The following is a 16,668-nucleotide window of genomic DNA, read 5'->3' as shown; positions in this document are numbered from 1 at the left end:
AGCATATGTACCTGTTTAAGTGATGTAAGCTAATGCTCCATTCGACAGCACTGAGTCGACGCAGCGTGTACTGAGGAATATTTTCACAGAAAGTTCCATGTTTTCCATTGCTATGGCAATGGAGTGAGATAAAAAAAAAGCTTGCTTTGCAGAACTGAAAGTATATTGTAAAGAACAAAATGTCCTTTTTTTCATTATATTAAAGTCATAATTCATTTATAACTTGCGTAACTTCATAAATTATTCGTACACGAATGAAATGTGACTTTCTTTTGTATTGGGTCTAATTGTGGGTTTTTTGGTTGGTTGGTTTGGTTGGTTGTTTGTTTGGTTGGTTGTTTCTTTGTTTGGTTGTTTGATTGGTTGTTTGTTTCATTGGTTGTTTCATTGGTTGTTTGTTTGGTTGGTTGGTTGTTTGGTTGTTTGTTTGGTTGTTTGATTGGTTGGTTGGTTGGTTGGTTGTTTGATTGGTTGTTTGTTTGATTGGTTGGTTGGTTGTTTGATTGGTTGTTGTTTGGTTGTTTGATTGGTTGGTTGTTTGGTTGTTTGTTTGGTTGTTTGATTGGTTGTTTGGTTGGTTGGTTGGTTGTTTGGTTGGTTGTTTGATTGGTTGGTTGTTTGTTTGTTTGATTGGTTGTTTGGTTGTTTTAATGGTTGTTTGTTTGGTAGGTTGTTTGATTGGTTGTTTGTTTGGTTGTTTGATTGGTTGGTTGGTTGTTTGGTTGTTTGATTGGTTGGTTGTTTGTTTGGTTGGTTGGTTGTTTGATTGGTTGTTTGTTTGGTTGTTTGGTTGGTTGGTTGTTTGGTTGTTTGATTGGTTGGTTGTTTGATTGGTTGGTTGGTTGTTTGATTGGTTGGTTGTTTGATTGGTTGTTTGTTTGGTTGGTTGGTTGTTTGGTTGTTTGATTGGTTGGTTGTTTGGTTGGTTGGTTGATTGGTTGTTTGTTTGGTTGGTTGTTTGTTTGGTTGGTTGGTTGTTTGATTGGTTGGTTGTTTGGTTGGTTGGTTGTTTGGTTGTTGTTTGGTTGGTTGTTTGGCTGGTTGGTTGGTTGTTCTTACTCAAGGTTAGCATATGATCAAAACAAGAAAACACTAACTTGACCTCAGTTGGAATGACAGCATGTTTCACCTCATATACAAGAACTTCTCAAAGATGATAGAACATCTTCCCTAAATAAAATCAATAAAATTTCACGTATCAAACCAAACTGCTTTGAAGTTGCTAATGTAATCACACACCTAACACGTTGTCTCAAACCTTCAACACTGTACATCATTCACATCGACTGTACGTTTTTGTTTATGATATAGCCGAGGGTTTATTAACGACAGAGGGTGATATTCTTTTACTGTTATACCACTGCACTGGCTTCTGATTGGTCAGAAGGTACTGATTAATCAGATTATATTAATGCACCTTACTCAGAGCAGCCTTTGTTCCGGTGATGAGGATTTCGGGCTTCGCCAAGGCAGTTTATAAGGGAAGAGAGAGGAAGTGGAGTAGAGGGGTTGGAGCTGAGATAGATCTGGGTGTAGGCCGTGGTGACGAATACCGAAGCCGAGTGGAAGCATATAGATAATAAATAAGAGTGGACCTAGAGTGGAACCTTGGGGAACTCCCTGAGATGAAATGTCTATTTGTGAGAAATGATGATCACAAATGCCTAATTGAGACCGAAGCTGGGAGAGCAGTATGGTGAGATCAACAGTATCAAAAGTGGCGGTCAGGTCCAGAAGTACAAGAATGCTAATGGAACCAGAGTCAGCTGAATGAAGTAGATCATTGACCACCCTGAGGAACGCAGGTTCTGTACTGTGTTGAGAGCAGAAACCAGATTGGAAAGGGTCATATAGACTATTGCTGGATAGATGAGATTGAAGTTGTGATGTGAAAACTTTCTCCAGGAGCTTAGATAGAAATGGAAGGTTAGATATGGGTCTGTAGGTGCTGAGGACTTCTGGGTCCAAAAAAGGTTTTTTGAGGATGGGAGTAACTGTGGAATTTTAAAGGGTGATGGGAACAGAACCTGTGACCAGAGCAGTGTTTATGATATTAGAACCAGGAGTTGAGAGAGTGAGTAAACATGCCTTGAGAAGTGGAGTAGGAGTGCGGTCAAGAGAGCAAGCAGAGGTGCTGGAGTTTCCAGAAAGATCTCATGTCTGAAGGATGAGTTGGGGTGAAACAGTGAAAAGGACTAAGATGAGGGAGGAAGGAGAAGGTAAGCTGACTCTCAGTCGAGGGATGAGGAGAAAGTTGTTCATAAATGTTATCGATTTTATTCTGAAAGAAGTTTTCAAAAAAATCATTGCCAAGTGCAACCAAGTAAGAGTGGAGGATAGAGGCAGAAGGGTTTTACTTACAATTTTGAAGAGGCAGTTTGGCATGTAGTGAAACACACACACACACACACACACACACACACACACGTCCAGATGTTCTTGCTCCAGCTCAGAGCCGGATTTGGCCGGACATCAGGGTTAAAATATAAGTGAAATGAGGTGACTTTGATTTGACAGCCCCAAAAACTGCACAAAAAGACCAGGAGAGTTTGCTTAGTGTTATTGCACACACACACACACACACACACACACACACACACACACACAGAACATGGTGGATGTTGTTTATCTGACACAGGGAAGATAAGCTAAACATGAAACGTGTTGAGTAAGCGCAACACGATAGGGCTTATCTTACTGCATTTCAGCTGGACAGGACGCTCTAGTTACACACACACACACACACACACACACACACACACACACCCTTTCAGCTTCACTGTAAAACACACACACACAGACACACACACACACACACACACACACACACACACACACTGCAGAGCTCTGTCTAAACGCTAATCAATTATTGAGGAACAGTGAAAAGCGAAGACGTTCTGCAGATGGCTTCAAAAGCGTTCGGCTGGAGAAGAAAGATTTCCTCCAATCTCCTCGTCCTCATTAGTGGACGCTGGTGGAAATGAGGACGCGCAGTGTTCCGTTATGAAGCTCCTCAGACGAGACCTGAAACCACCAACCCGGGAACCGAGGAATATTTTTAGAAGCAAAACCTCTTTTAATGAGAAACAAAGCTCCTGCGTGGATCAGTAAAAATTCCTCCACAAGATACACTGCATACACAATACAGAACTCTACAAAACAGGAAGAAGAAGCAGCGTGGACACAGGAAGTGGTTTAGAACATGAAAGGATGTTTGACACAGGAAGAGGAAACTGGAATGGTGAAAAGTTGGGATACAAAACAACAACAAAGGGGAAAACTTAAACATATTCTCTTTCATCCAATGAACAGACTAAACTACTTCCTCTCCCTCTTCCTGCCTCCAAACTACTTCCTCTCCCTCTTCCTGCCTCCAAACTACTTCCTCTCCCTCTTCCTGTGTCCCAACTACTTCCTCTCCCTCTTCCTGTGTCCAAACTACTTCCTCTCCCTCTTCCTGCCTCCAAACTACTTCCTCTCCCTCTTCCTGCCTCCAAACTACTTCCTCTCCCTCTTTCTGCCTCCAAACTACTTCCTCTCCCTCTTCCTGTGTCCCAACTACTTCCTCTCCCTCTTCCTGCCTCCAAACTACTTCCTCTCCCTCTTTCTGCCTCCAAACTACTTCCTCTCCCTCTTCCTGCCTCCAAACTACTTCCTCTCCCTCTTCCTGTGTCCCAACTACTTCCTCTCCCTCTTCCTGTGTCCAAACTACTTCCTCTCCCTCTTCCTGCCTCCAAACTACTTCCTCTCCCTCTTCCTGCCTCCAAGCTATTTCCTCTCCCTCTTCCTGTGTCCCAACTACTTCCTCTCCCTCTTTCTGCCTCCAAACTACTTCCTCTCCCTCTTCCTGCCTCCAAACTACTTCCTCTCCCTCTTCCTGTGTCCCAACTACTTCCTCTCCCTCTTCCTGTGTCCAAACTACTTCCTCTCCCTCTTCCTGCCTCCAAACTACTTCCTCTCCCTCTTCCTGTGTCCAAACTACTTCCTCTTCCTCTTTCTTCTTCCTGCCTCCAAACTACTTCCTCTCCCTCTTCCTGCCTCCAAACTACTTCCTCTCCCTCTTCCTGTGTCCAAACTACTTCCTCTTCCTCTTTCTTCTTCCTGCCTCCAAACTACTTCCTCTCCCTCTTCCTGCCTCCAAACTGCTTCCTCTTCCTTCATGCAAACCATTTCCTCATCCTGCTTCCACAATTCCTCTTTTGACCAAACCACTCCCTCTTCCTGCTTCTTATACCTGTATCCAAGTCATTTCCTCTTCCTGTTTCCAAACTGCTTCTTCTTCCTCTACCTCCTTCCTATCTCCTTCCCCTTCCTCTACCTCCTTCCTATCTCCTTCCTCTTCCTCTACCTCCTTCCTATCTCCTTCCTCTCCCTGTACCTCCTTCCTATCTCCTTCCTCTCCCTGTACCTCCTTCCTATCTCCTTCCTCTTCCTCTACCTCCTTCCTATCTCCTTCCTCTCCCTGTACCTCCTTCCTATCTCCTTCCTCTTCCTCTACCTCCTTCCTATCTCCTTCCTCTTCCTCTACCTCCTTCCTATCTCCTTCCTCTCCCTGTACCTCCTTCCTATCTCCTTCCTCTTCCTCTACCTCCTTCCTATCTCCTTCCTCTCCCTGTACCTCCTTCCTATCTCCTTCCTCTTCCTCCATCTTATCTGCTTCCTTTTTCATCTACACTCTCTGTTCCAGTGTCCAAACCACTTCCTCCTTCTGCTTCCAACTTCCTGTTTCCAAATCGCTCCTTCTTCCTATTGTGTTCAAACTGTTTCCACTTCCTGTTTCCAGACAGTAATATATTTTATTCGCAGTGCGAGTGTGACCCCGCGGCGTGTCGGCTCTGCGTGCTCTGATTAATTGGTGTGTGTAACTGTGCGATGATTAATGGTGTGATATTCGGGGTGATCGCTGGTGCAGGCGAGGCAAGGCGAGGCGAGGCGAGGCGAGGCGGTGAGAGGGGTGATTCAGTGCACAGAGAGCTGCTTTAATCAGCACTTCATCTGCCCTTTGAGCCTGCACTGCTGAGCACACACACATGGCCATGCTAATAACAGTCCTTACACTCTATAGATCTGTGTTTAATAAAATAGCCATCACTCTAATTACACTCAATCCCACAAACTCCGTCATTCCTCCAAGTGGAAATTCCGTGTGAACTGACTGACGCCTGATTTTCTTTTTGTTCCGTTGTTGGATCGTTGACTCGCTTGAGAACGGTTTCATTAACGTTATGTAATGATGTCGCGTTCCATCGGGATTCCATTCAGACTCTTGTGAATAAAAACGCTGCTTTTTGTAATGAGATGTTTTGGCAGGGAGGATAAATTATTCACAACATAATCAAACGTAATAATTTTAAATAACAGAATGGAAAGAGGAATCAGTCTCAGAGGATTCGCTCGGGCTCGTTTCTTCTGTGGAATTTTATTTCAGCTTACTGTAGAAAAAAAAATATCTCATCGTGTCAATCTCACATCTCCACCTGAATAATGGGTATTATGCAAAAAAAAAAAAAAACATAACAGTGCTAAAATCTTTTGGTTAAACGACGCAAAAAATAAACCGCCTCTGAGCTCGTCTTTTAACGGGAAGCAGAAAACGACGTCCAAATCGACTCAAATTCTTGAAATGATGCCTCATCGATCCTATATTCTTCAGCCAGGGGCCTAGAAACAGAATTAAATCAAATAAAACACACATGATGTAATAAACGTCACCAGGGGGAGGAGCTAAGACTTGAGGAGGCGGAAATGAGGAAATGAAACAGACTGTTTTCGCTTGGGTAAATTTGCACATTTTCAAATAAATAACAACTCTCACGTAACTTCTGAATATCGCCCGAGTGCCTGAGGTCAGAATACAAATACAGATCCTAATTGGACAGCAAACAGTGTGTGTAATGAAGTGCGCTTCCTGTTTCTGATGAATCAAAATAGGAGTGATTTATTTATTTACTTACTTACTCGCTTATTTACTAGGAATTTCCACACTGACATCCCGGCCCGGGTGATCTCATCTGGAAAATTACTGGCTGTTAAACTCCTCGCAGAGACCAGAGGAAGGAAGAAAAAGTCTGCATTACTCACAGCATCGGACAAGTCTTTGTTTTCAATTAAACGCTTAATTAACCCTTATTAATTGGACTCAAACGAGATCTAATCGTAGGAGATTCCTTTTCAAGCCCACAGGAGCGGAGAGAATTCACTCGAGGGAATGATAATAATAATAATAATAATAATAATAATAATAATAATAATAATAAAAACACATCACATGTCGCTTTAAACCAGGTGTGTGCAGCTGGATGTGTTTCAGGTGATCATCAGGTAAATGTTATTATTTTATCTGTAATAGTCGTGTTATCTATTTCATAAATATTCATATTGAATGTCATTTTCTCATTAATGAAACATAGTGATGTATAATAAAATGATAACTGGAATAAAAGTCAGGAGGTTGTGATGTTAAAATTCCCTTAACGAGCATTAATTATAGCGTTAGTCTACTAATGAATTTATTCACGTTTTAATCCGTATTTATTCAAACGCTAACTGAATCTTAAGCACATACGTTAAGAAATGTTTATTTCACCCCCGGCTACACAAACGATCATAACTCACAGGCTGAAATTCAGCTGAACTTCATCCAACCGCAATTAATTACTAATTAACATAAACATTAATTAGTGTGTGTTAATTAAGTATGCTGTTATATCTGGAGAAAAAAAACCTTACATGTGTAAACAGGATGTTTACATAAATCTTAGCTGTCCCGTTTTTTTAAATAATGATTTTTCTTTTAATAATCTCGAACAGTCCCTCTGATTAAAGACTGTTTAGGTCATTACAGTTAATTAATGAGCAAAAAAAGGAGGGGGGGGCTGTGACTGTGGGAGACTTGGTGTAACAGACACTGAGGTTTCACTGAGCACAGTAAGGCGCGTACTAAACGCAGAAGGTCTCCATGCCAGAAGTCCAAGACGTTCACCACTACTGACCCAAAAGCACAAGAAAAGTCGCTCAAAATCATATAAATAATCCACAGAAGGTTTGGGATTCTGTTCTGTGGAGCGATGAAACTAAACCAGAACTTTTCAGCACGACGGATCAGCGGTACGTCTGGAGGAAGAAGAATGAAGAAAGAACACTCTGTCCACAGTCGAGCATGGTGGGGGCTCGGTGATGCTCTGCGGCTGCTCTACATCCTCTGGCACTGGAAACCTGCAGCGTGTGGAAGGCGAGATGGATTCAGTGCAGTATCAGGAAATCCCAGGAGAAAACCTCATGCCGTCTGTGAGGAAGCTGAGGCTTGGGCGTCATCGGACCTTCCGACAGGACAATGATCCCAAACATACCTCAAATTCCACCAAGGCTTGGATGCAGAAGAAGAAAATAGAAAATCATAGAAGATCTCTGGTGGGATGTGAAGAAGGCGGTTGCAGCGCGCAAACCCAAGAATATTACTGACCTGGAGGCCACTGCTCATGAGGAACAAGAGAAGATTCCTCAGGAACGCTGCAGAAGCTCTGCATCTCGTTTGCAGAAGGTCATAACAGCAAAAGGAGCTCTACTGAGTACTAAAGATACTCACCATCAAGGGGGTGAATAATTCTGAGACTGGAGAAGTCATTATAAGTTGCATTTTCAGTTGAATTTAGGGAAAACACTTGAATCATTTTAATATGAATGCAAAGACATGGTTGTAATGAAGACATCATTAAGAGAGCAGCAACCAATCAGACACAGTCCTGGATAGTCCGTCAAACACCAACATTCACTGTATCATCATCTTTTAAAACAATCAACTACTACAAAGTGTTTTAGGTTCGTCTCCGAATTCTATCTGAAACTCTTCTTATCCATCACTTTTTATTTTCTCCACAGGCGTTTTTGTGACTTTGATTAGTTGCCTGCTCGGGGTTTTCTGACAGGCTGCTATGTCAAGTGTTTTCATTTTTATTGCTGAGAGCAAAGAAGTTCCTCACAGACTGGAACAAAAATTATTTTTAAATTTATTTCTCACTAAATGATCAATTTTGCTCTCGTATGAGAGATCATATCATAGCAGGGCCGAAGGGCAGGGACCTGTGGGTAAAAAATGGGTGGAGCTTTTTATTCAAATCTGTTCAGCCAATCGCAAAGTTGTACTTGACATCACAGCTAGCGACTTACGACTTTCCCGCAACATCGCCGATAACGACTTTCCCGCAACATCGCCGATAACGACTTTCCCGCAACATCGCCGATAACGACTTTCCCGCAACATCGCCGATAACGACTTTCCCGCAACATCGCCGGTAACGACTTTCCCGCAACATCGCCGGTAACGACTTTCCCGCAACATCGCCGATAACGACTTTCCCGCAACATCGCCGATAACGACTTTCCCGCAACATCGCCAGTAACGACTTTCCCGCAACATCGCCGATAACGACTTTCCCGCAACATCGCCGATAACGACTTTCCCGCAACATCGCCGATAACGACTTTCCCGCAACATCGCCGATAACGACTTTCCCACAACATCGCCAGTAACGACTTTCCCGCAACATCGCCGATAACGACTTTCCCGCAACATCGCCGATAACAACTTTCCCGCAACATCGCCAGTAACGACTTTCCCGCAACATCGCCGATAACGACTTTCCCGCAACATCGCCAGTAACAACTTTCCCGCAACATCGCCAGTAACGACTTTCCCGCAACATCGCCGATAACGACTTTCCCGCAACATCGCCAGTAACGACTTTCCCGCAACATCGCCAGTAACGACTTTCCCGCAACATCGCCGATAACGACTTTCCCGCAACATCGCCGATAACGACTTTCCCGCAACATCGCCGATAACGACTTTCCCGCAACATCGCCGATAACGACTTTCCCACAACATCGCCAGTAACGACTTTCCCGCAACATCGCCGATAACGACTTTCCCGCAACATCGCCGATAACGACTTTCCCGCAACATCGCCGATAACGACTTTCCCGCAACATCGCCAGTAACGACTTTCGCGCAACATCGCCGATAACGACTTTCCCGCAACATCGCCAGTAACGACTTTCCCGCAACATCGCCGATAACGACTTTCCCGCAACATCGCCAGTAACAACTTTCCCGCAACATCGCCGATAACGACTTTCCCGCAACATCGCCGATAACGACTTTCCCGCAACATCGCCAGTAACAACTTTCCCGCAACATCGCCGATAACGACTTTCCCACAACATCGCCAGTAACGACTTTCCCGCAACATCGCCGATAACGACTTTCCCACAACATCGCCGATAACGACTTTCCCGCAACATCGCCGATAACGACTTTCCCGCAACATCGCCGATAACGACTTTCCCGCAACATCGCCAGTAACGACTTTCCCGCAACATCGCCGATAACGACTTTCCCGCAACATCGCCAGTAACGACTTTCCCGCAACATCGCCGATAACGACTTTCCCGCAACATCGCCAGTAACGACTTTCCCGCAACATCGCCGATAACGACTTTCCCGCAACATCGCCAGTAACGACTTTCCCGCAACATCGCCGATAACGACTTTCCCGCAACATCGCCGATAACGACTTTCCCGCAACATCGCCGGTAACGACTTTCCCGCAACATCGCCGATAACGACTTTCCCGCAACATCGCCGATAACGACTTTCCCGCAACATCGCCGATAACGACTTTCCCACAACATCGCCGATAACGACTTTCCCACAACATCGCCAGTAACGACTTTCCCGCAACATCGCCGATAACGACTTTCCCGCAACATCGCCAGTAACGACTTTCCCGCAACATCGCCGATAACGACTTTCCCGCAACATCGCCAGTAACGACTTTCCCGCAACATCGCCGATAACGACTTTCCCGCAACATCGCCAGTAACGACTTTCCCGCAACATCGCCGATAACGACTTTCCCGCAACATCGCCAGTAACGACTTTCCCGCAACATCGCCGATAACGACTTTCCCGCAACATCGCCAGTAACGACTTTCCCGCAACATCGCCGATAACGACTTTCCCACAACATCGCCGGTAACGACTTTCCCGCAACATCGCCGATAACGACTTTCCCGCAACATCGCCGATAACGACTTTCCCGCAACATCGCCGGTAACGACTTTCCCGCAACATCGCCGATAACGACTTTCCCGCAACATCGCCGATAACGACTTTCCCACTGTATACGACAGCGTTACAGTTTCCTGTCACTGGAACTAAACAATTTACTTTGTTTATGAGTTATTGAGCTTTGGATTAAATAATAATAATAATAATAATAATAATAATAATAATTTGATAACAGTCCTAACTTTGACTTTCAACCAACTTTGATTGTAAAAAAGGAAACCTTAAAGGGTTCTTCGTGAAGGTGTTGGTTCCTAACCTCCTAAGAGGGTTCTGTTTGAAACCTGTTCTGTGCCTCTACGTAGAACGTTGTAAACTCTTAAGGTTTTATGTTGTTTATGTTGTTTATGTTGTTCATGACGGATGTTGTGCAAGTAAATCTTCCAGTTCTGTGAAACTCCAGTGCGGTTATTAGCCATGTTCTGCGTTGGGAGAACCTGAGTCCGCTCGTCTTCACGCTCTGACATTTTCCCCCTGATGGAATTTAAATGGCGGTCACATATTGCTTCAATTACCTCCAAAATCCCTGCGAGTGTGTGTTCAAAGAGGCAAGCAGAAAAAAGATGAAAGCCAGAAGAGGAACTGGAAGACTGCCTCTAGTTAAAAAAAATAGTCTTATCTGAGTAAACCTTGTTTAAAGTTCTCCCAAAATGATGTTCTATTAATGGGCGAGAACTTCACCTGCAGCTGGGACGGCTTTGAAGAGAATTCTTTGAGACAGAATGAAAGAAGACGAGCAATTTGAGAGCATAAATGCCTATTTTCCTCTCCTGCTTTGATCTGACAGTTAACGAAAGGTAGATTTTTTATTTATTTATTTATTTTAAAGTGACCTGATGTGCCTCAGATGTCAGGGAAGGTCATGTGAGAGTTGATCACATGGTCTATACATGTGGTGAAGGTCGTGTCCCAAACTCATCCAAGAAGAACGCTCACTAATGTGCTCACTAATATCCTGCGAGCTAATTAACCAATCAGTGGTTCAACACTGCTGAGTTCTGGACTCTGATTGGTCAGGAGGTGTTGCTTCATCTTCTATAACAGCAGCTCTGAGAGTAGCGCAGGTTTATATTAACACGCTCGTTCTGATACGTTATCGTTACTATAGTAACCACTCGATGTTTACTTAACATTTCTGGAAGGAGTCTCCAGTGCCAGAGGTAAAGCTGTAAGGAATAAAACACTTGGGGACGTGCTGTTAGAGGAAAATAATCAACTTCAAAGAGATAAAAGTGACTCTGCTAATGAATACGAGCTTCATAGAAAGTGTTTCTGGAAATTATTACAGAATCTCATGCAGCACTTACCATGGACACACACACACACACACACACACACACACACACACACACACACACACACATTCACATAATCAAGAGTGCTGACAATGGAGTCACTTTTGTCCGAGGAAGGAAATTCAATTAAGCATGAAGATGGAGGTTTTAAAAGAGGGATGAAAAAAGAAAAAGTACAGAAGCGTGTTTATAGTGTGTGTGTGTGTGTGTGTGTGTGTGTGTGTGTGTGTGTTGAAAAGGGAACGTTATCATGCGGATGCAAGCGGCACACAGAATAAATCCACATTTCACACTTTGTCACAGGAATGATGGGAAAGAGAGACTCGGACATTCTTTTGTCAACTCACGACTTTATTTATTTATTATTTATGTTTTTTTGGTATTTATTTTTAAGTGAACGAACCGAAGTGACCTTCCTCTGAAAATATTCTGAATTTATTCATTCAAACTTCACTTCACAGAACTCACTCACCCTGCCGCTTTTTATGTATTTATTTTTTATTTTTATGGATTTTTTTTTTTTTTTTTACTAAACCCTCCTCATGTTATGACCGTGGTAAAAGAAATCCTTGTGCTTAAACTGGAACAGTTCTGCAGGTCTGATCTGAAACTGAATCTGACCGGTGATGTCAGGGGGCTGGACGATGATGTCATTTCATCACCGTGGCAACAATTCGAGCAAACCCTCATCATTAAAAACAGAGTCGAGCGGGACAAAGTCGAAGGAGACTGAGTCAAGGGGGACAGTCTTGACGGGGACAGAGTCGAGGGGGACAGAGTCGAGCGGGACAGTCTTGAGGGGAACAGAGTCGAGGGGTACAGAGTCGAGCGGGACAGTCTTGACGGGGACAGAGTCGAGGGGGACAGTCTTGAGGGGACAGAGTTGAGGGGGACAGAGTCGAGAGGGACAGTCTTGAGGGGAACAGAGTCGAGGGGTACAGAGTCGAGCGGGACAGTCTTGAGGGGTACAGAGTCGAGCGGGACAGTCTTGAGGGGTACAGAGTCGAGCGGGACAGTCTTGAGGGGGACAGTGTTGAGGGGGACAGAGTCGAGCGGGACAGTCTTGAGGGGGACAGAGTTGAGGGGGACAGAGTCGAGCGGGACAGTCTTGAGGGGGACAGTCTTGAGGGGTACAGAGTCGAGCGGGACAGTCTTGAGGGGGACAGTGTTGAGGGGGACAGAGTCGAGGGGGACAGTCTTGAGGGGTACAGAGTCGAGCGGGACAGTCGAGGGGGACAGTGTTGAGGGGTACAGAGTCGAGCGGGACAGTCTTGAGGGGGACAGTGTTGAGGGGGACAGAGTCGAGCGGGACAGTCTTGAGGGGGACAGAGTTGAGGGAGACAGAGTCGAGAGGTACAGAGTCGAGGGGGACAGTCTTGAGGGAGACAGAGTCGAGGGGGACAGAGTCAAGGGGGACAGTCTTGAGGGGGACAGAATCGATGGGGACAGTCTTGAGGGGGACAGAGTCGAGGGGGACAGTCTTGGGGGGGACAGAATCGAGGGGGACAGAGTCGAGGGGGACAGAGTCGAGGGGGACAGTCTTGGGGGGGACAGAATCGAGGGGGACAGTCTTGAGGGGGACAGAGTCGAGGGGGACAGAGTCGAGGGGGACAGTCTTGGGGGGGACAGAATCGAGGGGGACAGTCTTGAGGGGGACAGAGTCGAGGGGGACAGAGTCGAGGCTGACAGTCTTGGGGGGGACAGAATCGAGGGGGACAGTCTTGAGGGGGACAGAGTTGAGGGGGACAGAGTTGAGGGGGACAGAGATGAGGGGGACAGAGTCGAGGGGGACAGAGTCGAAGGAGACAGAGTCGAGGGGGACAGAGTCGAAGGGGACAGTCTTGAGGGGGACAGTCTTGAGGGGGACAGAGTCGAGGGAGACAGAGTTGAGGGGGACAGAGTCGAGGAGGACAGAGTCGAAGGGGACAGTGTTGAGGGGGACAGAGTTGTTATAAATGTGATATGAACAGCGTGTATAAAGAGTCACAGCGTGATCCGTAACATTAAAATCACTTTATTATTCACTTACACTGCAGTAATGAAGCCTGTGTTCATTCTCTCATAATCACATTAATGTGTTTCTTACCTGCAGCTATCCCGCTCGTAAGCACACACACACACACACACACACACACACACACACACACTTTATTGATGGAGTGAAGGCTGAAGGCTTTGAACAGTCATGCATTTAAAGTGAGCTCATTAATCTGAGAAAGTGATGGAGAGAACCGCACTTGGGAGAATGTTAAAGAGAACACACACAGACACACACACACACGCACACACACACACACACACACACACACACACACACGCACACACACACACACACACACACACACACGCACACACACACACACACACACCTGCACAGCTTTAGTTTCACCATGAACAAATTACACCGAGATTTTATTTGATTTTATTTGTTTACACTACAGTCCATTTTCAATTCCTCAGTTTTTAAACATTAATAAATCAAAAATGTATTTCTCAGGACGTACAACGTCCATTTCTTTATTTATTTAGTTTCTGGATGAATGTTGTGTCAGTGCTGAGTAAAAGAACAGCTACAGTCAAACAAAAAGAAACTCAGGGCCTTCTGGAAAATTCATCAGTAAACACATCAAAGTTTCACATCAGCTTTCAATTCCTGAATCCTCAGATTCCTCTCCTGTTCCAGTTCCCAATTCTAGAACCCTTAAAATACTCAAAGAACCCTTAAGAACCCTTTTTTTCAAAAGGTATATTGTTTTGATAGTCAGGAAAAATCTATTTAACACCGTATAGGGTTCTTTAGTTTGTTCCTTTTGGGGGAATCAACGCAGGTTCTACGTGGCATCCTGTATGGAACTGGGTCTCAAGTAGAACCACTGGAGAACGCAAGGAACCTTTAAGGATCTTTTGAGGAACATTTTTTTCATTGTTTCTTTCTATAATAATAGGGATGATCTTTCATCCTATATGCTTTTTTCAGTTTTTGGTTCTAAGCAGAACCCTATAATAGAGTGTTTCCCCATCAGGTAGGGAGTTCCAAGTAGAACCCCTTTAGAAAGCCGAATAACCTTAAAAGAGCATGTTTGGAACATGTGAAGTGTTTGATCTTTTGGGAGAACTCTTGAGAGTTTGGGGTTCTTCAAACAATCCTTGGCTTTCTACAGATGCTCTGCTCACGGATTGGGAAACCCTGTTCCAGTTCTTCATAGAAGTTTTAAGAGTTCCCCAAGAGAACCCCTTTAGAAAGCCAACAGAGCATTCTCCTTTTTCATTTCTCTAAAAAGGGGAGCACTCTGTTGTAGTGCTGTGCATAGAACCTTACCAAACACTACACACATTTAAACCAAGGGGTTCATTAAACATTACTTGGCGTTCTACAGGGGTATACAGAACCCTGTAATTGACAGTTTGCCAGTCAAAAAAAGATTTCAAGTAGAACCCCTGTAGAAAGTTTGGTCAACTGGGAGACCTCGTAAAGATTCTAAGCACAACCCCGCAGCAGAGTTTCAGACATGGTTCTGGCTTTGTAGAGAACCCTTGAGGAACCCTGAAACCCAACAGGGCTCGTACAGGACATTTGGGAAGGATGGAGGGTTTTCATTACAGAATTTGAATTTGATGTAAGAGTTCACTGAAAATTGAAAGCGGTTCTTTGTCGTTCCCTCAGATGCACCCCTTCAGACGAGTTCTTTTGAAAGTTCTTGTGTAACCCTCAGTCATGTTAAGGAGGATAAAGATTGGCTTGTTTGATCTGCGAGGCTTTAATTCACTGCTGACACGATTTGATCTGGCTGCTTTAGCGCTGTTCCATCGAGGCCCTGTGTTAATTCTCCATGTGAGGTTAGTGTTCCATGACAGAAAGGTTAATCTATTCACACCATGATGAAGTCAAATGCCAGAGACGCCGTAGAGTTCGGTTGCTTGTGTTTGAGCTGTCGTAATCTAATGAGCTCGGTGGATTATCGGTTGCCAATCACTCACTGAAAGTCTGAGTTTGTCCAGAAACATCCTGATGGTGAACAGTAAAGCTTTCACTGAAGAGAACACCAGTCTCCATGGTGATGATTAGGATGCCTCGTTACTGATAGTGATACCAGGTGTTAGTGCAAAACTGTGCTTATTAAATCCCAGTAGGGCCTCAGTGATATGACAGTATAATACCAATACGATAATATAATATCACTCTACACCGTACTCTACACCGTACTCTACACCGTACTCTACATCGTACTATAAACCGTACTCTACACCGTACTCTACACCGTACTCTACACCGTACTCTACATCGTACTATAAACCGTACTCTACATCGTACTCTACACCGTACTCTACATCGTACTCTACACCGTACTCTACATCGTACTCTACACCGTACTCTACACCGTACTCTACATCGTACTCTACATCGTACTCTACACCGTACTCTACACCGTACTCTACATCGTACTCTACATCGTACTCTACACCGTACTCTACATCGTACTCTACACCGTACTCTACATCGTACTATAAACCGTACTCTACATCGTACTCTACACTGTACTCTACACCGTACTCTACATCGTACTCTACACCGTACTCTACATCGTACTCTAAACCGTACTCTACACCGTACTCTACATCGTACTCTACACCGTACTCTACACCGTACTCTACACCGTACTCTAAACCAGGGGTGTCCGATCTTATCCAGAAAGGGCCGGTGTGGTGCAGGTTTTCATTCCTACCACGCAGAAGCTATACCCGAGTCTATTGAAAGCCAAGATCAGCTGATTAAACAGGTGGATTGAGGTGTGGCTTCTGCTTGGTTGGAATGAAAACCTGCACCACACCGGAACTTTCCGGATAAGATTGGACTCCGCAGATCTAAACTCTACTCTAAAGCGTATTTTAAATCATATGATTAATAGCGTAACCATACTCTAAGTACTTTTTTTTAAATTAAGAAGGAACTTTTCCCCCTTTTTCCCTTTTTTTTTAACCTGCTACAATCCAGGTATCGACGTTGTGTGTGAGATAATTTTTTTAAATCAAATACATGTTGTAAAATTAAAAAAAGAACATTTCAAAGTAAAGACATAAATCAGCTGTAATGGAGAGATATTGTACTGGTGATTTCATGAAGTCTCCATCCTTCAGCTGATCTTCTGATGTCCTTCCTCATCACAGGATTGATGGACACGTGTGTGTGTGTGTGTGTTGGAGGTGATGGATGTTAGGAGAGATGATGCAGCGTTGTCCTGCTGAAAG

This window comes from Ictalurus furcatus, chromosome 5 (genome assembly GCF_023375685.1).
Source record: "Ictalurus furcatus strain D&B chromosome 5, Billie_1.0, whole genome shotgun sequence".
Taxonomy (NCBI): domain Eukaryota; kingdom Metazoa; phylum Chordata; class Actinopteri; order Siluriformes; family Ictaluridae; genus Ictalurus; species Ictalurus furcatus.
This window is presented reverse-complemented; position numbering follows the sequence as displayed.